The sequence below is a fragment of the Aythya ferina genome (assembly GCF_964211825.1).
Source record: "Aythya ferina genome assembly, chromosome: 32".
NCBI classification, from domain to species: domain Eukaryota; kingdom Metazoa; phylum Chordata; class Aves; order Anseriformes; family Anatidae; genus Aythya; species Aythya ferina.
In genome coordinates, this window is record NC_140329.1 from 1,005,602 (window position 1) to 1,027,077 (window position 21,476).

The following is a 21,476-nucleotide window of genomic DNA, read 5'->3' on the forward strand; positions in this document are numbered from 1 at the left end:
GCTGGGTATGCATATGCTGGGTATATTATGCAGTAACCATTCACCATCTCCACTGTGTCTTAATTTCGGCTAGGATAGAGTTAATTTTTCTCCTAGTAGCTGGTAAGGTTCTGTGTTTGGGATTTAGGATGAGAATAATGTTGATAACACACTGATGTTTTAACTGTTGCAGGGCACTGCTTACACTAAGCCAAGGACTTTTCAGCTTCTCACTCTGTCCTGGGAGGGGACAGAACCAGGACAGCTGACCCAAACTGGCCAAAGGGGTTTTCCATACCATCTGATGTTATGCTGAGCAATTAATACGGGAGTGGCTGGCCGGGGTGGAAGGACCGGCTGCTCAGGGATAGGCTGGGTATCAGTCTGCAGGTGGTAAGAAATTGCATTGTGCATCACTTGTTTTGTAGACATCATTATTATTAGTCATAATATCATTATTATTATTTTTCTTTCTTTTTGGTCCTAATAACATGTCTTTTCCTTAACCCACAGGCTTTATTTTTTTTCCGATTCTCTCTCCCATCCCAGAGAGGGAGTGGGGAGGGCGAGCAAATGGCTGTGTGGTGCTTAGCTGGCAGCCAGGTTAAACCATAACAGTCCTTTGTCACAGTCCACTGTCACTAGACACAACCAGGAGCTATTTGGTCTTGCACCCAGGGAGAAACAGCAAGTAATTAGGCCTATTGCTGGCACCATCTTTGAAGGAAGAGCCCGGCCTTCAGGCAGGACACTGAGGACATCCCATTTTATTACACAGCTGCGCTGGGAGAGTCCAGTCAGAGAAAGGCTTTAAGATAGACTTTGATACAGGCTTCAGGTGAGACAAGGCAAAGTCATTCCTCAGTATCAGATGGAGGAAACCACGTATTATTCTAGGAACAGCAGAAGCGCAAGCATCGATAAATAATTGCGGGTTTGAGACCCTCCGATTAATGGTGCGGGGAAGCAAGTGATCGACTCAATATGAGTGGTAATACAAGCTTCAACTTTATTGCGCAGATATCCGTATATTTATACACACAGCTATAATTATGCCTACTGGTCACTATCCTATTGGCTAAGCCTAAAAGTGTTGCAAAAAGTACTGTTTCTCCTACTTGCGGTTACAGCGCATAAGCTACTCCCTTATTTTCCCAGGCCTCAGATCCATTGTTTATCTCTCTCTCAAGGACAGACTACTCCTTGCATATTTTCACAAGAATGCTTCTCATCTGGCCTACTCCATGGCTATCAACTCTGCATTTTCTTTGCCTTGCTTGTACAATTCCTCTAGGAACCTGTGCCCTTGCTCTTTGAGCCATTCTTCAACAAATAATAATAAATACATATATAATTATAATGAAAAAATAACACAAACCTGGAAGTTGGGAGTCATTTCAGAAGAGAGAATGGAACTCTATGAGTACTGAAAAACAATCAGTAAACACTTTTCAAATGATATCCTTGAGCTCCTGCTTCCTCATGCTGTAGATGAAGGGGTTCAATGCTGGAGACACCACCAAGTACAGAACTGCCACCACCAGATCCAGAGATGGGTAGGAGATGGAGGAGACTTCAGGTAGGCAAACATGGCCATGCTGAGAAACTGGAAGACCATGGCAAGGTGAGGAAGGTATGTGGAGAAGGCTTTGTGCTGTCCCTGCTCAGAGGGCATCCTTAGCACAGCTCTGAAGATCTGCACAGAGGACAGCACAATAAAGCAGTCTCCCATGAACACAAACCCACTAAATGAGGGTCACTGCCCACTCTGGGCACAGTCTGCTCATGGAGAACACCTGGGCCCTTCAACCAACTCCACATTCCTCTCCTGGAAGATGTCCTCTGCCCTGCCCCGTGTGGGACAGCCATGAGTAGGCATCTCAATAAACATTTGCCATCTCCACAGTCATCAGACACCAACAGGTTACTCCTAATTCCTACCCATGGTCTCTCACTGCTCACAGCATGGCAATAAGTTTCTTCTCTCCCAAATCCATGCAGCAACAGGCCTTTCAGGCTACAGCTGCACAGCCCTGAACTTGCCACCAGCTTTGAAGGAAAAGACGAGTCTTCAGGCAGCGCACTGGGGACACCCCATTTTATTACGAAGGTGCTAAGAGAGTCAGTGCTGACAAACCATTAGATGTGTATTTACAGAGCCTCAAGACTACAGAGCAGTGTCATTACTCAGTAATAGGATGATGAAGAAAATACTTTATCTTTTTTTAGAAAATTATAAATGCAAGTGATACTGAGGAGAGCAATAACTAAAACGGTAAGGACACAAGGACCAAGCCTGCAAGAAGATACTCAGAAAGTCATTTGTAGAGAAAGAAGTGAAAATAATCACCCTTAAGAAACATCCCTGAAAACACTTTCCTAATAGCACCCTTCAGCTCCTGGTTCCTCATGCTGTAGATGAGGGGGTTCAAAGTTGGAGGCACCACAGAGTACAGAACTGCCACCATGAGATCCATGGATGGAGAGGAGAAGGTGGTGGGCTTCAGGTAGGCAAACATGGCCGTACTGAGAAATAGGGAGACCACAGCCAGGTGAGGGAGGCATGTGGAAAAGGCTTTGTGTCGTCCCTGCTCAGAGGGCATCCTCAGCACAGCCCTGAAGATCTGCACGTAGGACACCACAATAAAAACAAAACAGCCAAATGCTAAACTGAAACCAACCAGAAGAAGCCAAAATTTCCTGAGGTAGGAGTGTGAGCAGGAGAGCTTGAGGATCTGGGGAATTTCTCAGAAGAACTGGTCCAGGGAATTTCCTCCACACAGTGGCAGGGAAAATGTATTGGCAGTGTGCAGCACAGCATAGAGAAAAGTAATGCCGCAAGCAGCTGCTGACATCTGGGCACAAGCTCTGCTGCTCAGGATGGTCCCGTAGTGCAGGGGCTTGCAGATGGCAATGTAGCGGTCGTAGGCCATGACAGTGAGAAGAGAATGCTCTGCTGAAAACAAAAAGACAATCAGAAAGACCTGTGCAGCACATCCTGCATAGGAAATGGCCCTGGTGTCCCAGAGGGAATTGGCCATGGCTTTGGGGACAGTGGTGGAGATGCAGCCCAGGTCGAGGAGGGCGAGGTTGAGGAGGAAGAAGTACATGGGGGTGTGGAGGTGGTGGTCACAGGCTACAGCGGTGAGGATGAGGCCGTTGCCCAGGAGGGCAGCCAGGTAGATGCCCAGGAAGAGCACGAAGTGCAGGAGCTGCAGCTCCCGTGTGTCTGTGAATGTCAGAAGGAGGAACTCGGTGATGGAGCTGCTGTTGGACATTTGATGCATCTTGGCCTCAGCTCCTATCCAAAGACAAAGGGACATGCACTGGGTACCTATGAAAGGTGGTGACATATTTTGAAACCCATCGTTTAGTTCAGATCCAGTGCACCTGTATTACAGATGGGCTGTTTCTCATCCTCCAGCAGAAGGGGCAATTGTCCAGGACCAATGCTGGATGTCCTTAAACCAGAGTGACCTGAACAGAGAGAGCTCATTTCCGAGCCCTACGCACCACAGTGCCCAGAACCATATTGACTAGAACTGCATGGGCACTTTGCTCCCAGGATGCAGAACCTGAGCAGGACTCAGTATTCTGGTGTCTGAGATCTGGCTTTAATCTCACTGCCCAGAGAGTCTGAGCGAAATACTAAGGGCAGGATGGTTGGAAGGAGAAACAGGGAAATGCCCCAGTGTTCCTGCTGAGGGAGGAAGGAAATGGAGTGAGAGATGGGCAACTGGGGGGGTTCTCTTCTGAGGGTCCTCCTGCCAAGGGGAAAATGCAGCCTGAGATCCCATGGATGTGGGGGCAGAGGCTTTGCTGAATGGGAGAAGACACCAAGTGGTTGGTCAGGGGAAGGCACCTGCAGTACAGGGGTGGCAGAGAGGTGCTCAAATTCCCCCTGCCAATGAGTTTCTGGGAGCCGCTCCCTCTCACTCCCTGCTCATGGCTGTGAAGCCTGCAGCTGTCCCTGCCTGCAGCTGGGTCTCTGTCCCCATGCCTCCTGCCTGCAGCTCACAGCCCCCATCCCACCTCCTGGGTGCTCAGCTCTGCCCTGCAGACACCTCCTGGAAGCAGGGTTCTGCCCAGGGGCAGCTCGCTGGGGGCACATCCAAGAGACCAACTCACACAGCCCCTGCCAACAGTGCATGTGTGGTGGTGGAGCTTTCTAGGGGCTGAGGGGCAGGAAAGGGTCCTTTTATCCTTCCTTATGATGGCTTATCAGCTCATCATGGAGTCTCAGCCTCTTCTTGGATTAACTATTTCTGTTTGTATTACCACCAAGCCAAAGTAGAGAAGATTGAAAGTTCAGGAGACACAGGAAAGCTGACACTGAAGTCTAAATCCCTTACAATATACCAGCTTTTGCAAAGTCCCTTTGGATACACCCTGGTTGTGCTGTGGAGCTGTGAGCAATCTGCCCCAGGCAGCAGCCTCCCGCCAGCAGCAGGACCCTGCCCTGCCGGGGGGGCTCCTTCCACACGCAGCTTCTCCCCGCAGTGCCCTGGGCAGCTCCCCGGGCAGGCTGAATGCTGAGCCTGGCAGGCGGCAGAGGCCCTGCCCCGCCACACAGCCCCTGGGGCACAGCAGGGACCCTGCTCTGCACCACAGCCCTGGACACCCCTGCCTGCACCCCCAGCTCCTCCTGCCTCCAGGAACTGCGGCTGCATTGCCCTCCAGCCAGAGACTTACCAGGTGCAGGGCTGGGAAGTCTTCTCCCGCAGTGAGCTCTTGGCATCCTTCCACTTCTGCCTGCCTTTAAGCACTGTGTCTCTGCAGGCAGTGCCCCCAGGCCTGCTGCGCTGTGCACAGGAGCTGCTCCTGGGCAGAGCTGTCTCTCTGCAGCGCTGCCCGCTTGCCACGAGCTCCCCTTGGGCCCAGGAGCCCAGCCCAGCTCAGCAGCAGAGGCCCAGCCCAAAGCCTCCCTTGCTCTGCCCCCCACCAGGCTCCCTGCACATGGCCCTGGGCTCCAGGGCTCACGGCTCCTGGAAGGCAGCAGGGTCTCTCCTGGGAAACACACTTTGAAGCAGACCACACAAAACACTGACTGTCCCTCTCTAAACATTGTGATGACTGATTCCTGCAGCAGGAATTGCCCTACTTACATGCAGGGCTACGGGATGTACCAAAGTTCCCCTCTGCTGTACAGTTTATTCATTAGTGAAGTGGGTGATGTAACTGAGTGCACCTTCAGGAACTTTGCTTAGGACACAAAGCTGGGAGGAGTGGCTGATATCCCAGAGGGCTGTGCTGCCATTCAGAGGAACCTTGACAGGCTAGAAAGATAAGCTGAGAGAAACCTCATGAAGTTCAACAAGGGCAAGTGCAGGGTCCTGTCTCCTTCCTAGGGAGGAATAACCCCCAGCACCAGTACAGGCTGGGAATGACCTGATGGAGAGCAGCTCTGCAGAGAAGGACCTGGGAGTCCTGGGGGACAGCAGGCTGAGCATGAGCCAGCAGTATGCCTTGTGGCTAAGAAGGCCAATGGGATCCTGGATGCATTCAGAAGAGTGTTGCCAGCAGGCCAAGGGACATGATCCTTCCCCTCTACTCAGCCTGTCCGGGTGCTTGGAGTTATTCCTCGCTAGGAAGGAGACACCACCTTTTCTTTGTGATGTCAAATGCATGAGAATCTTGACAGGGTCAGAAAAGTGTCCATTTAGTTGCAGAATAAGTAATAGGGCTGAGTTCTCCTGAAATGCTGCTTGTTGCTCAACAGAGCGGCACACTGCAACAGTCATGGTGACAGCCTGGCAGCTTTGTGCCTGGGTATGACTGTGAGATCAGTCCAACAGGATGAAGGCTTTGTTCGTCATCCTTTGTGCCAAGAGAGGGGTTTTTCCACTTGGCAGAAGCTATTGCTGCCACATTTCACCTGGGCAACCTCTGTGATTGGCATCCACACTTGGGGACAGAGATACGCAAAGCCCCAGTTCCACTGGCATTCATTCCAAGCTAAGCAACCCAAGGCCTTCACCAGAGCTGGTCACCGGGGAAGGCACTTCCAGGACTTCTTGCAACAGGCTGCAGTAATTCTGCTATAGCTTATATCAATTGTGAGTGCCTGGAGGGTTTTGGACTCTTCTAGAGGTGATTTTGGAGTATGGGAATGCTTTATACAAACAAAAAAGAACTTTGTCATTTTGGCTTGTGCTCAGTGACTTCTGTCCTCGAGCGGTAGGTTATTGAACCAAAGCCTGGAATATCTGGAGTGCGTCCTTGTCCTACAGCCACTCACACACTGGCTGGTAATGACTTGGTTACTGAAAATACAGTCTGGTGGGGCATTCATCTTCCCAGATGTCTGCTCATAATACAATGCAGCAGAGAGGAAACAGTCTAGAAGGTCTTTGGAGCGGGTAGAAGATAACTTCCTGACACAGCTGGTGAGTGAGGCAAGCAGGGAAGGTGCCCTGCTGGACATTTTGCTTCCAAACAGAGAAGGACTTGAGGGGAATGTGAAAGTTGAAGGCCAAATTTTGGGCATAGCAATCATGAATTAATAGAGTTTTTGATTCTTGGAGAGGTAAGAAGAGGGGTTAGAAGAATTGCCACCCTGGAATTCCAAAGGGCTGACTTTGGCCTGTTAAGGAGCCGGCTTGGCAGAGTCCCTTGGGAGGCAGTCCAGAAGGGCAAAGGAGTCCAGGAAGGCTTGACTCATTTCAGGAACGAAATCCTAAAGGCACAGGAAAAGGTCGTCCCTGTGTGCTGAAAGATGAGCCAGCAGAAAAGGTCAGCGTGGCTGAACAGAGCTTTGGCTAGAGCTGAGGAAGAAAAAGACAGTTTATGACCTTTGGAACAAGGAGCAAGATGCTCAGTAGGACTAACTATAAAGATGTTGTGAGGCTGTGCAGGCAGAAAATTAGAAGGGTCAAAGCCCAGCTGGAACTCAGTCTGGCTACTGCCATAAAGGAGAATGAAAAATGTTTTTATAAATGCCTTAGGAACAAAAGGAGGACTAAGGAGAATAATATCCATATCCATCCATAACCAGCTCAAGGGTATTGAAGGAGCTGGCAGAAGTACTTACCAAGACATTTTCTGTAATTTATCAGCAGGCCTGGCTGTCAGGGGAGGTCCCAGTCAACTCTCGGCTAGCAAATGTGATACCCATCTACAGGAATGGCCAGAAGGAGTACACAGGGAACTACAGGCCTGTCAGTCTTATATTGGTGCCAGGGAAGGTTATGGTGCAGATTATCTTGAGTGCCATCATACGACATATACAGGATAACCAGGTGATCAGGCCCAGTCAGCATGGCATGAAAGGCAGGTCTTGCTTAACAAACCTGTTCTCCTATGGAAAGGTGATGCACTTAGTGAATGAGGGAGAGGCTGTGGATGTTTTCTACCTAAGGTTTAGTAAAGGTTTTGACTCTGTTTCCCAGAGTTAAATCCAATTGGCAGCAGGTCACAAGTGGAGTCCCCCAGGACTCAGTACTGGGGCCAGCAACAGGACAAGAGGAAATGGCCTCAAGTTGCACCAGGAGAGATTTAGGTTGAATATTGGGAAAAATGTTTTCCCTGAAAGGGTTGTGATGCACTGGAACAAGCTGCCCAGGGATGTGGTGGAGTGGTCATCCCTGGAGGTGTTCACAAGACGTGTAGATGTGGTGCTTAGGGACACGGTTTAGTGGTAGATGTGGTACTGTTAGGTAAATGGTTGAACTTGATGATTTGAGAGATCTTTTCCAATCTACATTATTCTATGGCTCTATGGTTCTATGAGTCTAACATAAGTCACAATCATTGGAAGGCAGCCACTGCAGTCTGGGAATTCAAGACTATGGCCTGGACAAGTCTGTAGGTTCTGCAAGGGATTCCTCTAGGCTGGCACCACACATCCTGGAAGACTTTCCAGTGGATTCCTGGAGTTCACTACACTTGAAATTGCCACTGAAACCCGAAGATATTAATGTTTGTCCATGTGTGATAAACTCAGGCTGAAAGACTCAAGAATAGGCGACTTTGAGTGGCTGTGGCAGAACCCAGCTGCTTGTCCCAGTCTGGGAATATGTTACATTCCAACTAGGGAAATTAAAAGGGATTAATGTAAACAGACCCATCAGGTTAATCCGCACAGTAAGGGAAAGTAATAGTTATTGTGTGGTGCATTCGGGCATCAGGAGACTCAAGCAGATGTAATCCAGTTCATCCGTGAGCTAAAACAAACACCGTGAGCAGAGCAAAGGACATGGAGTGGTGCCCTCCCGTGAAGGAGGATGCAGAGTGCATCTGTAAGAGGCATTTTGCTTGTGCCACAACCAATGCAGGTTCAGCTGATGTGAAAGCCCCAGCCCAGCACCAATGGAGTGAAGGTCCCTGGGCACAACTGCAGAAAGACTTTGCAAGACCTCTGCCAGTGACAGCTCGAAACACCAAATGCATCTTAGTGGTAATAGGTCCTTTTGGCATGTTAGGAATGTTTTAACAATTATTGTCCATAAAAAACAGTCCTGTCTGCCTCTGGGCCCTGCACTGGCAATTTAATTCTTGAACCACAGATGCAGCGTGTCCCAGTCTCCCCCTCATTCTAGTCAATTTATCAAGTCTTCAGAAAATACTCCTCAAATTTATGAACCTGTTTGCCTTGTGATTCCGGACTTCTATTTCTAACAGTTACAGTCTTTTTTTTTGTCTTCTTCGAGATTAACTTAACACTGCTATAGGTGTGACTGTCCCTGTGAATGGCTGGTGAAGAATGTTTTAATTACTCGTGAAGTGTCAATAAGAAAACTACTTGTGTTTGTATGAAGTCTTTGATGTCTGGGGGTTTCAGAACAACTGATAACAACTAGTGACTGTTATGGGATACTATGCAAGCCTCTGATATCTGGCCAGGTGGCCAAGAGATTAAGAAGAAGAAAAAAGAAGCTGAAGGACGGTTGGGAGACAAGACCTGCAGGGGATGTTCTATAAACTTGATACGGTGCCAAAGGAGTATAAAGCGGAAGGACGAGAAAAAAACTTGGAGAGGAAGACTACGAGCCTTCAGCATGAAAGACCCCTATAGACCCCCAGAGGGACCACCGGAGACTGATGCGCATGCTCCAGTAGGAGGGACTGGACCCTGGAAGCTAATTATAATAACCTGTGTATTTTTTTAGAAGTAGTAATGAATATGTATTAATCTAGGAGCATAAAAATCAGCTACTTGATGTAACTGGTGTGCGTCCTGGTGGAGCGGAGACTCCTGGTGCACCCAGCGCTGTTTGCTTACCTCTATTCTTTTAATAAATCCTATCTTTTTATTTAATCTTATTTTGAAGAATGAGCCATTTCTAACAATTACATGGGCAGATGTCCTCCCTGAAATTGTCCTGCACATCAGAGAGCCCCCTGGGCAGCAATGACGTCACTGCAGAGGGGAGGGCGAGGGGCTGGCAGAGCCCCATCGAGGGGCTGGCTGGGGGTCCCCTCTGCTACAGCCACCTGCCGGCACGGGGCAGGCAGGAGGGCAGGCAGGGCTTGTGACCACCCTGCTCAGGACGAGCCCTGGGTGAGCTGGGTGAGAAATCTGAGCCTTAGCTCCAGCAGAAGCTCTTCTCTTTGCTCTTGACTTTTCTTGATAACACCACTTGCAGGTGAGCTCTGCCCTTGCTAAAACCATATCTCCGTCTCCACCATAAATTTATGTTTTGGAGCCTGTCCTTGCTGTCACCCCCTGCCAGCCCATTCATGGCCCCTCTCAGAGCCCTGTTCCTGCATCGTCCCAGCCCCACTGCCCCACACATGGTCCCACATCCGTGCCACCACGGCACCGCACATGGCAGTGCACATTCAGGGCTGGGAGGAGCTTCCCCCATTACAATCCCAATGGCACCCTCAGGGTCCCTTCCTGCTATGGCCTTCCTTCCTTTGCAGCGTCCTCCAGCCCATGGCCCCTGCCCTGACCCAGCCACCTCCCATGGGGCCCTCTGCAGACAGCCCTGCTCCAGGTCAGTAGGGCTCTAGGCCAGGACAAAGGCCGACAGAGCTGGCTGTTCCCCCAACACAGACCTCAAGCATGGCTCTTCCACCTCCCTGACCTCTGCCCACCTCCCCACCCTCATCCCAGCCCAGTGGCAGTGGTCCTCAGGCTAGTGCCCACTGCAGGCTGCTGCAGAGCTCTGGGCACTGCCACAACAGCCCCAGCCCCTCTGAAGGGCACAGCAGCTCCTGAGGCACAAAGGGCTCAGCCCCACAGATGGGGACTTCCATGGCACAAGCGTACAGAGGTCAGTGTCCCCTGCTGTGTCCCCTTCTCTCTTCTGCAGCAGATCCCCTTGAAGCCTGCAGCCCCTCAGTGCCATCCCTAACAGCACTTGACATCCATGACATCACTTTCCTAATGGCAGAAATGGTCTCTCTTTGTGCTCCTGGTTCCTTGTGCGGTAGATGAGGGGGTTCACTGCTGGGAGCATCACTGAGTACAGGACAGCCATCACCAGGTCCAAGGATGGGGACGAGATGGAAGGGCACTTCAGGTAGGCAAGAAAGGCAAAAGGCTTCCTGAGAAACAGGAAGACCATGGCCATGTGAGGGATGCACGTGGAGAAGGCTTTGTGCCATCCCTGCTCAGAGGGCATCCTCAGCACAGCAATGAAAATTTGCATATAGCTAATGGACTCTCCTGGCAGCTTCACATTTATGTCCTGGAGGATGTCCTCTGCTGTGTCCCATGTGGGACAGTCATGCCTATGTACCTCAGTGACCATCTCTGCTGCCATTAGACACCAACAGGTTGGTCCTAAATCCTATGCTTGGTCTCTCCCAAATCCATGCAACAGCATGGGGAGCAACTGCACAGCCCTGATTTTGGCACAAGCTGTGAAAGAAGAGCGAAGCATTCAGACTGCACTATGAAGATCCTGTTTTATTAAGCAGATACTAAAACAGGCAGTGCTGTCCTGCTGTCCTACTGTGAGACATGTTTATAGAGCCTCCAGAGTAAACAGAGCGGTATCATTACTCATTACAGACATCTGCAAATGTTTCTCTAAGAACATAAATGGTAATGACATTAAAGATAACAATGAAAATATACATATGAAACAAGGATGAGGCCTTCATGGGGATAGGAAAGTCACTTGTGTGGAAAGAAGGGAAATTTATCACTACACAGAAACATCCATGAAATCATTTGTCTAATGGCACCCTTGAGCTCCTGGTTCCTCATGCTGTAGATGAGGGGGTTCAGTGCTGGAGGCATCACCGAGTACAGAACTGCCACCACTAGGTCAGAGGATGGGGAGGAAATGGTCAGGGGCTTCAGGTAGGCAAAAATGGCTGTGCTGAGAAAAAGAGAGACCACAGCCAGGTGAGGGAGGCATGTGGAAAAGGCTTTGTGCCGTCCCTCCTCGGGAGGCACTGTCAGCACGGCCCTGAAGATCTGTACATAGGAAAAGACAATGAAAGCAAAACATCCAGATGTCAAACAAGCATTAAACAGAAGCACCCAAACTTCCCTGAGGTAGGAGTGTGAGCAGGAGAGCTTGAGGATCTGGGGGATTTCACAGAAGAATTGGTCCAAGGCATTGCCTTGGCAGAGGGGCAGGGAAAATGTATTGGCAGTGTGCAGCAGAGCATAGGGAACCCCACTGCCCCAGGCAGCTGCTGCCATCTGGGCACAAGCTCTGCTGCCCAGGAGGGTCCCGTAGTGCAGGGGCTTGCAGATGGCAATGTAGCGGTCATAGGACATGATGGTGAGAATTGAAAACTCTGCTGATATCAAGAAAACAAACAGAAAGACATGTGCAACACATCCTGTGTAGGAAATGGCCCTGGTGTCCCAGAGGGAATTGGCCATAGCTTTCGGGAGAGTGGTGGAGATGCAGCCCAGGTCGAGGATGGCAAGGTTGAGGAGGAAGAAGTACATGGGGGTGTGGAGGTGGTGGTCGCAGGCTACGGCGGTGAGGATGAGGCCGTTGCCCAGGAGGGCAGCCAGGTAGATGCCCAGGAAGAGCGTGAAGTGTAGGAGCTGCAACTCCCGTGTGTCTGCAAATGGCAGGAGGAGGAACTCGGTGATGGAGCTGTTGTTGGACATTTGCTGCCTGTTGGGTATAGGGATCTGTACAGGTAGTAAAAGATAATGAAAAGTTAGAACAGTCTTCTCTGAGTGAAACCTATACTGTTCCTTGTAGACCCTCCCCCTGCCATACTTACAGGCTTTTCCTTTCTCTCCTGGAATCTTTCAGTTAGCTCTATGACATGAGCTTCATTTTTAAAGTTCACTGCACCATGAGGAGCAGGGAACTCTGCTCCTGGGCTCTTGAGGGAATCAGTCCTGACTCGGTGCAGTGAGTACACAGGAGCACAGCAGCTGGGCAAAGTTTTATATTCAGATTTTGTCAGATGAAATCCTTTCTCACACAGAAGGGCATGTCAGCATCTGCATTCCTGTGCTACAGAATGTAGTTGACAGAAAGGAGTTTTAGGGGCAATTTTTTCTACATATCCTCTTCCCCCTCTTCGCGCCAAAGCAGTGTTCTCTACAGTCAGAAATTCTGAGGATTTCTGCTGCACTCACAGTGAATGGTTGTGAGACCTGAGAGGCAAAGGGATTCCCTTTAGCTCAGAGCAGGCTGAGGTGAGTGGGCTGGGCTTGTTCCCAACGGCCATGATCTTGAAGCTTTTGGAGATGGAGGATAATCACATTTCTCTTACCCTGAAAAGAAGCCAGACACTGCTAAGAGAGGAGGAATGCTCTCTCACTGCCAATCCCTCAACGCCCAGCCCTTCTCAAGGTACCTGAACAAGGTCTCAGCACCACACCTCTTGCCAAGGACACCTAACATTCATTTCTACAGCCCAATAGCATGTCCTTGCATCTAGCATCTCCTCTAATATGTATGCCTTCCAGATATTACAAACATACTATGGGAAAGATTTCTATCCTCAGGGCAGCTCACAGCTCAAAAGACCAAGAGGGCAGCGACTTTTTTGTTTAGGTGGGAAAGGAAGCTAGGGGTAGGTTCAGAGGAAGGGGTCTTCACTGAATGGAAAACATTGACTTTTCTGATGAATTAGCCCTCTGATCTCCCTTTCTCTCATTCCTTGATCATATCCTCGCGGACAGAAAGTTTTATTCTGGGAGCTGTTTCCTTGTCTCAAGTCTTATTCCTGTTTAAGCGCACAGCCTCAACCCAATCTCTGTGCAGTAATCTTTGCCCTTCAGCAACCTCCTGCATGCAGGGGACTGGCTAGTTGCCTGTGCATGTTTACAGGTGGACCTGTAAAAATGCCCGGATGGGTGCAGCAAAGATGATGCTGTTGCTTTTGATAGGAAGAGGAGAGTCTGAAGGCAGCTTTGGGGCAGCTCACAAACCTAATGATCATCAGTACCACAGTTCAGGAGTCTCAGCCATGAGCTTATACTTGGCAGCTCCTTTTCCATTTCTCCCTGCTATCCGTCCCCATCTAGAAGAGTAGGACACTGGTAAGAGGACAGAATATTCCTAATTGGACTTTAAACATTAAAAACTTGCCTGCAAAATGCCACTGTGTGCTGTGGAGCTGTGAGCAGGCTGCCCCAGGCAGCAGCCTCCCGCCAGCAGCAGGACCCTGCACTGCTGGGGGGGCTCCTTCCACCCGCAGCTTCTCCCCGCAGCGCCCTGGGCAGCTCCCCGGGCAGGCTGAGTGCTGAGCCTGGCAGGCCGGCAGAGGCCCTGCCCCGGCACAGAGCCCCTGGGGCACAGTAGGGACCCTGCTCTGCACCACAGCCCTGGACACCCCTGCCTGCACCCCTGGCTTCTCCTGCCTCCAGGAACTGCGGCTGCATTGCCCTCCAGCCAGAGACTTACCAGGTGCAGGGCTGGGAAGTCTTCTCCCTCAGTGAGCTCTGGGCATCCTGCCACTTCTGCCTGCCTTTAAGCACTGTGTCTCTGCAGGCAGTGCCCCCAGCCCTGCTGCACTGTGCACAGGAGCTGCTCCTGGGCAGAGCTGTCTCTCTGCAACGCTGCCCGCTTGCCACGAGCTCCCCTTGGGCCCAGGAGCCCGGCCCAGCTCAGCAGCAGAGGCCCAGCCCAAGGCCTCCCTTACTCTTCCCCCCACCAGGCTCCCTGCACATGGCCCTGGGCTCCACGGCTCACAGCTCCTGGAAGGCAGCAGGGTCCCTCCTGAGGAAAACACTTTGAAGCAGAACACACAAGACACTGACTGGCCCTCTCTAAATACTATGCTGACTTATTCCTGAGGCAGCAATTGCCCTACTTGAGTGTGCAGAGCTACAGGATGTGACAAATTTTCTTTTTCTGTTCAACTTATTCATCAATGAAGTGGATGATGTGCTCCCTCAGCAACTTTGCTGATGACACAAAGCTGGGAGGAGTGGCTGATACCCCAGAGGCCTGTGCTGCTATTCAGAGGGACCTCGGCAGGGTGGAGAGATGAGGCTGGGCATGGACCAGCAGGAGAGCAGCTCTGCAGAGAGAGACCTGGGAGTCCTGGGGGACAGTGGGATGAGCATGAGCCAGCAGTGTGCCCTTGTGGCTAAGAAGGCCAACGGGATCCTGGGGTGCATTCAGAAGGGTGTTGCCAGCAGGCCAAGGGAGGTGATCCTCCCCCTCTACTCAGCCTGTACTGATGCTTGGAGTTATTCCTCACTAGGAAGGAGACACCACCTTTTCTTTGTGATGTCAAATGCATGAGAAGCCTGACAGGGTCAGAAAAGTGTCCATTTAGTTGCAGAATAAGTAATAGGGCTGAGTTCTCCTGAAATGCTGCTTGTTGCTCGACAGAGTGGCACATTGCAACAGTCATGCTGACAGCCTGGCAGCCTTGTGCCTGGGTATGACTGTGAGATCAGCCAAATGGGATGAAGGCTTTGTTCCCTGTCCCTTCTGTTGCGAGAGGGGTTTTGCCTCTCAGCAAAGCATATTGCTGTTGCCTGGGCTCCTTCTGTGAGTGGCATCTGCCATCGGGGCCCAGAGATGTGCAAAGTCTTGGTTCTCTTGCTTTCCAATATCCTCTGGCATTCAGTCAACACAAAGCAACCCAAGGCCTTCACCACAACTGGTCATCATGGAAAGGCACTCCTGGGACTCCTTGAGACTGGCTTCAGTAATTCTGCCATTGCTTATGTCAATCGTGATTGCCTACATTATTACGGGTTCTTCTAGAGGTGACTTTGGAGTATGGAAATGCTCTATACAAACACAAAAGAGCTTTGACCTGTTAGCTTGTACTCAGTGACTTCAGTCCTAGAGCATTGCAGGTTATTAAATCAAAGTCTGGAATGTCCTAGAGCCACTCACACACAGGCCTATACCGACTTGGTTACTGGAAATAGTCTGCTGGAGGACTTCAACTTTTGAGATGTCTGCTGGAAAGACAAAACAGCAAGAGGAAATAGTCTAGGAGGTCTCTGTAGTGGGTGGAAGATAACTTCCTGACTGAGCTGGTGAGTGAGGCAACCAGGGAAGGTACCCTGCTGGACCTTTTACTTGTGAGCAGAGAAGGACTTGTGGAGGATGTGGAGGCTGGAAGGCAAATCTTGGGCATGGCTGAGCAAGGACCTGCTGCTTAAACTGAGGGAAAAGAGGGAAATGTACAGAAGTGGAAGCAGGGTTGTATAGCCTGGGAGGAATACAGGGGTGTCATCTGGAGGTGTAGAGACGGTATCAGGAAAGCCAAGGCACAGATGGAGCTGAACTTGGCAAGGGACATGAAGAATAACAAGAAGGGGTTCTACAGATACATAGGCAGGAGGAGACAGGCCAAGGAGAGTATTCCCCCTCTGATAAATGGGATGGGAGAACTGGCTTCCTCAGACATGGAAAAAGCTCAGGTACTCAATAAGTGCTTTGCCTCAGTCTTCACTCGTGGTCAAGTTTCCTGTGTCTGTCAGGACCCTGAACCTCGAGGAGAGGGTGAGAGGAGTGGATTCTGTCCCACTGTGAGTGTGGAACAAGTCCAGGACTGCCTAACGAAACTGGATGTGTACAAGTCCATGGGGTCAGAGGGTATACATCCCAGGGTGCTGAGAAAGATGGCTGATGTGGTTGCTGAGCCACTCTCCATCATATTCGAAAAATCATGGCTGTTGGGTGAAGCCCCCAGTGAGTGGAAAAAGGGAAACATGACTCCCATTTTTAAGAAAGGGAGAACAGAAGAGCTGGGGAACTACAGGCTTTTGATCCTCACCTCTGTGCCTGATATGATTACAGAGCAGTCCCTCCTGGAAGACACCTTAAGGTATGCATGAGATAAAGAGGTGATTCAAGACAGCCAGCATGGCTTCACCAAAGGCAGATCTTGCCTCACCAATCTGGTGGCCTTCTATGATGGAGTGATGGCATCAGTGGACAAAGGAAGGGCTATGAATATCATCTACCTGGACTTGAGCAAAGCCTTTGATATGGTCCCTCACCACATTCATCTCTCTAAATTGGAGAGGAATGGATTTGAAGGATGGACTGTTAGATGGATCAAGAATTGGTTGGCTGGTCACAGCCAAAGGGTTGTGGTCAACGGTTCTATGTCTGGGTGGAGGCTGGTCACAAGTGGTGTCCCTCAGGGGTCAGTATTTGGACAGTTACTCTTCAACATCTTTATCAATGACATTGATGATGGAATCGAGTTCATCCTCAGCAAGTTTGCAGATGACACCAAGCTTTGCAGTGCAGTCAATACAATAGAGGGAAGGGATGCCATTCAGAGAGACCAGGACAGGATGGAGAACTGGGCCCATGAGAACCCAATGAGTTTCAACAAGGTCAAGTGCAAGGTGTTGCACTTGGACTTGGGCAATCCCAGGTCTTTATATAGACTGGGCAAAGAAGAACTTGAGAACGACTTGGGGGTCTTGCTGGATAAGAAACTGCACATGAGCCAGCAGTGTGTGCTTGTTGTCTGGAAGGCCAACTGTGTCCTGGGCTGCATCAAAAAAAAGAGTGGCCAGGAGGGAGAGAGAGGTGACTGTCCCCCTCTACTCTGTTCTTGTGAGACCTCACCTGGAATACTGCGTACAGGCCTGAGGCCCCCAGCACAAGAAGGATGTGGAGCTCTTGGAATGGATCCAGAGGAGGGCCACTCAGATGATCAGAGGGCTAAAGCATCTCCCCTTTGCAGACAGGTTGAAGGAACTGGGCTTGTTTAGCTTGGAGAAGAGAAGGCTCTGCTGAGACCCCATTGTGGCCTTCCAGTACATGAAGGGAGTGTATAAACAGGAGGGGAAATGCCTGTTCATATGTGTTGGTAGTGATAGGACAAGGGGGAATGGTTTTAAAGTAAGAGAGGGGAGGTTTAGAATAGAAATTAGGAGACCTTTTTTTCACTCAGAGGGTGGTGAGGCACTGGAACATGTTACCCAGAGAGGTTGTGCATGCCCCATCCCTGGAGGCATTGAAGGCCACCTGGATGCAGCTCTGAGTATCCTGCTGTAGTGGTTGGCAACCATGCCCAGAGCAGGGGGATTGAAAGTAGATAATATTTAAGATCCTTTTCAACCCAGGACATTCCTTAATTCTATAATGTTGTTCCTCCCAGAGACAGATCCCAGAGAGGCATCAGCTTCCAGGGACACCTGGCCCTGGATTGTCCCCCATAGCAAGGAGGCATGACTAGAGAAGCCCTAGGGATAAGGGCATCCCTACCATCAGGACCCAGGAGTCCTGGCTGCCACATTGTCCCCTGAGCTCAGAGAGACACTCAGGCAGGGCTCTCACAGCAGCCAGCAGCCTTGTCCAGCCTCCCTCCAAAGCCCAGGACTTACAGCTTTGTATAGCTGACAGCCCCTGTGACAGATCTTGGGAAGGGGCTGCTGACACCCTTACCTTTGGGAGAGAGATGCAGGAGCACTGGGAACAGGGAAGTCATGTCAGAGGTGATGGTCACGCTCCAGCAGCCCTCCATCTCGCTTGCTGCTGGCCCTCAGCTCAGGACAAGGGATGCCTGCCCTGGCTCCTCAACCACAACTCCTCTGCAAGGTGCCCCTGCTCCTCAGCCTGTCAGCGAGGGTCGCCCAGTGCAAGCTTGCTGCCTGCTGACCCCACTCCTGGCCACAGAAGGACAGCGCTGGGGAGCACCCAAGCAGTGCCCAGCAGGGACCAGGCCTTGCAGGGAAGTGCCGGCACTGCCGCTGCTCCAGTGACAATATCCTGGTGATGCAGTGGACCCCCTGTGACATCAGCCCGTGTCATTTGAAGGCCTGTGAGGTCAGCAGCATGGAGATGTCACAGCTCAGCACAGAGATGAGAGATGCACTTCCCTTCTTCCGAGTTCTTTTTGGGATCAGGAACAGATCAGGGACATCTCCAAATGGTGGCAAAGGCCATGGAATAAAGGAAGTGGAGCACTGGAGATACCACTATGGTCCCCTTATACCAACATGCTTCTGTTGTTGGGCGACCTCCCACGATGGTTGTGTTTGAGGCTTGTCCTGGGGCTTGGATTTTTCAAAAGAAGGGAGCTAAGGCACCTGGGATGGAACAGCCCCTCGGTGTGCCTGAACTCTTCACTGCATAGAACTCACTTCTGAAAGAAAGATGGGATTTACAGAGTGAATTGGGGTACATGCCAGAGCCTCAGCACCATCCCCCAGTCTGCCATGCAGGAGGCAGAGGTGGTACACAAGGGAAGGGCAGATGTACCCTCAACATGTCATGATGAGAGAGAGGAGTAGGGCAGCACTGCAGACAAAAAGGGGAGTGGGGAGAATGGTCTAGGATGGATGCCATGCTCTCCTGTAGGCTGCCAGAGCCTCCCTATGGCCCACGGCCTTGGGCCTTCAGAGGAGGTGGAGACCACAGAAGAGGCTGAGGTGGGTGGGCAGCCTGCCCCTTGCAGCTGGGCTGCCAGATCTGCCTGCAGGAGACCACTTGTGCCTTGGTGTCCACAATGGAGGAGGAACCCATCCTGATTTAGGATCTAAACTCTCTCATTTCAGGAGACCTGCGGCATGCTGAAGGCAGGACTACAGCCCCTGACTGTACTGCACACAGATGTACCTGGTCCCGTGTCAGCTGGACCATGTCAAGTGGGCTGCAGGGAAAGATAAGAGCAAGCCTGTGCAGCACTGGGTATAGGCATGTACCTGAAACCTCATCTCTTTCCATGTGCTGAAAAGCAGCTGGACTACATCATGCCTTGTGCAGGAGTAGTGTCAAGACACAGGTTTTCCTGTTTGCAAGTCCCAGATCCTGGTGAAGGTCACCTAGGCTGGCCCATCTGGCAGCTGTGCACAAAAGCTGTCTCCAAGAATCCATAGAAAACATTGGTAATGTTTGCACTGAGCACTGTCACTGTCCTGTGACTCTGTGTTTAAAGGCCCCCACTGTGACATGGAGTCATTGAACACAACTTACTCCAATGGCTTCCATAAGACTTTGCCCACTTCTTCAGCCTGGCTGCAGACATATACCTCCTGCCATGCTGTCACCCTGACTGGCTTTAGTCCCTAAACCATAAGGGCTCCCCCAGTCTGCTGCCCAGTCCATAGAAGAGATCCATGCATCCAGACAGATTCTTCATGTGGAGGGCAACCTCTCATTGATCATCCCCAATTGTCTCTTCTGAAGAATCTGCACCCATTCAGCACGACCACACTTTCACCCTGACTGTCTCTCCTCTGACCTTCATCCACAAGGGCTCCCCCAGCCTGCTGCCAATTCCATGGACAGGACAAAGGAAGGTGAATCTTATACAGATTTTATTAATTTTATTTTTATTTTAGGAGAAGTGATTCTGCTGTCAAGAAGTGTGTGTGCCAAGCGAGAGAAGGAACCCCAGGGCTTCCTTCAGGCTGTTTCCCTACAGGTTCCCCTGCAGCCCCAGGACCACGTGCAGGGAGCCTTGTGGGCGGCAGAGCAAGGGAGGCCTTGGGCTGGGCCTCTGCTGCTGAGCTGGGCTGGGCTCCTGGGCCCAAGGGGAGCTCGTGGCAAGCGGGCAGCGCTGCAGGGAGACAGCTCTGCCCAGGAGCAGCTCCTGTGCACAGCGCAGCAGGGCTGGGGGCACTGCCTACAGCTGGCACAGGGAGGGGAGAGAAGGGAGAGATGTTAAAGACTGTGTGGAGTGTTAGAAATCTGAGAGTATATGGAAAAGCAATGCTTGCAACCCTTAACACGGTAAGTCGGAGTGCATTGCAATGCACTGGAGTATCCTGGATGTGCCCTAGACCTGGATTGTTCCAGAGCAGATGAGGCTGTAGGCAGAGCGTGTCTATTTCTTGTAGAGAAGGACATGCTCCAGCGCAGCGGTTCCCTGCCATACGGTTATTGTCCAGGCCCCAAGGGCTCCCTTCTCGTGGGCCAGCTGCATGCTGTGAAGCTGGGGGTGCAGGCAGGGGTGTCCAGGGCTGTGGTGCAGAGCAGGGTCCCTGCTGTGCCCCAGGGGCTGTGTGCCGGGCCAGGGCCTCTGCTGCCTGCCAGGCTCAGCACTCAGCCTGCCCGGGGAGCTGCCCAGGGCGCTGTGGGGAGAAGCTGTGTGTGGAAGCAGCCCCCCTGGCAGGGCAGGGTCCTGCTGCTGGTGGGAGGCTGCTGCCTGGGGCAGCCTGTTCAGAGCTCCACATCAAATCAAGGAAATTTCAAAGGGAACTTCACTCTCATCTTTCCTGAGCCTCTGCTTTCAGTTTTCTCTTCTTTTGGCTCACTGGGAATAGAAATAGAATTTGTTATTTCCAAGAAGAGACTGAGACTTACTCGACATAAGAAGGAAGTTTACAAGGACCCCCAGCAAGTCCCTTTCCTGCCCCTCAGCCCATAGCAAGCTCCACCACCACAGGTGCAGTGTCAGCAGGGGCGCTGTGAGCTGGGCTCTAGGATCTGCACAGAGTCAGCTGCCCCTGGGCAGAGCCCTGCTGCCAGGAGGTGTCTGCAGGGCAGAGCTGAGCACCCAGCGGGTGGGATGGGGGCTGTGAGCTGCAGGCAGGAGGTGTGGGGACAGAGACCCAGCTGCAGGCAGGGACAGCTGCATGCAGCAGAGCCATGGGCAGGGAATGGCAGGACAGTGCTAACAGAATAATCTGGCACCTCTCTGTCTGCCCTCTAGCCCACAGGATTCGGGATGTGACTCATAACCTCTGTAGCAGGACCTCACTCACAGCAGGCCCTTCTGAGTTCCTGTTTGTCCCTCACCTTGCCTCCCCTGGCATAAGCACTGTGGTATTCCTCTCTCTTCTTGGAGCTGCAGCTGCTGTTCTTGCTTTATGGCTTCCTGCAATTTGAGAGATGGGGCTTTCAGCTGCAGCTCAAGCACTGACCCTCTGGGTCCCGCCATGCAGATGTGTCCATAGGAGGAAGGTACCCAGAGTTCCCCTTCTAACCTGTGGAGCTCTGGGCATTGCGGTCTGTGGGGTACGGACAAAGCTGTATCTCATTCCGGGGACTTTCTGAGGCCACAATCATTGACCAGTTCAATGTGGGTAACTCGACTGAGCCCTAGAGGAGTCTGGCTGAGACCAGGGTAGATGGACAGACTGGCTATCCTCACTGCACTAAGGACATTAACTTTGCCTTCCAGGACTCACAAGAGCTCACCTGTTATTTCTTACAACTGCCAGGGTTTTCTACCCTCTAAAAATG

The 21,476-nt window shown here is 51.3% G+C and overlaps 3 long non-coding RNA genes and 2 pseudogenes across 5 annotated transcripts in view; 2 read left to right on the forward strand and 3 right to left on the reverse strand.

Moving 5' to 3' along the window:
- LOC311425575 overlaps positions 1–21,476 on the forward strand; it is a 329,601-nt gene that overhangs the window by 98,152 nt on the left and 209,973 nt on the right. The gene's annotated exons all lie outside the window — the stretch shown is intronic.
- Positions 1–21,476, reverse strand: part of LOC311425573 — a 189,831-nt gene that overhangs the window by 42,276 nt on the left and 126,079 nt on the right. The window lies entirely within an intron of this gene.
- Positions 946–21,476, forward strand: part of LOC311425572 — an 86,796-nt gene continuing 66,265 nt past the window's right edge. Inside the window, exon 1 of the long non-coding RNA XR_014686378.1 lies at positions 946–1,071. This is a non-coding gene — a long non-coding RNA (uncharacterized lncRNA). The remainder of the gene's footprint in view (positions 1,072–21,476) is intronic.
- Positions 2,298–3,257, reverse strand: LOC311425594 (olfactory receptor 14A16-like; annotated as a pseudogene). Its single transcript has one exon. The product of its transcript is annotated as an olfactory receptor 14A16-like (transcript).
- On the reverse strand, positions 11,076–12,004 carry LOC311425595 (olfactory receptor 14C36-like; annotated as a pseudogene). The gene has a single exon. The product of its transcript is annotated as an olfactory receptor 14C36-like (transcript).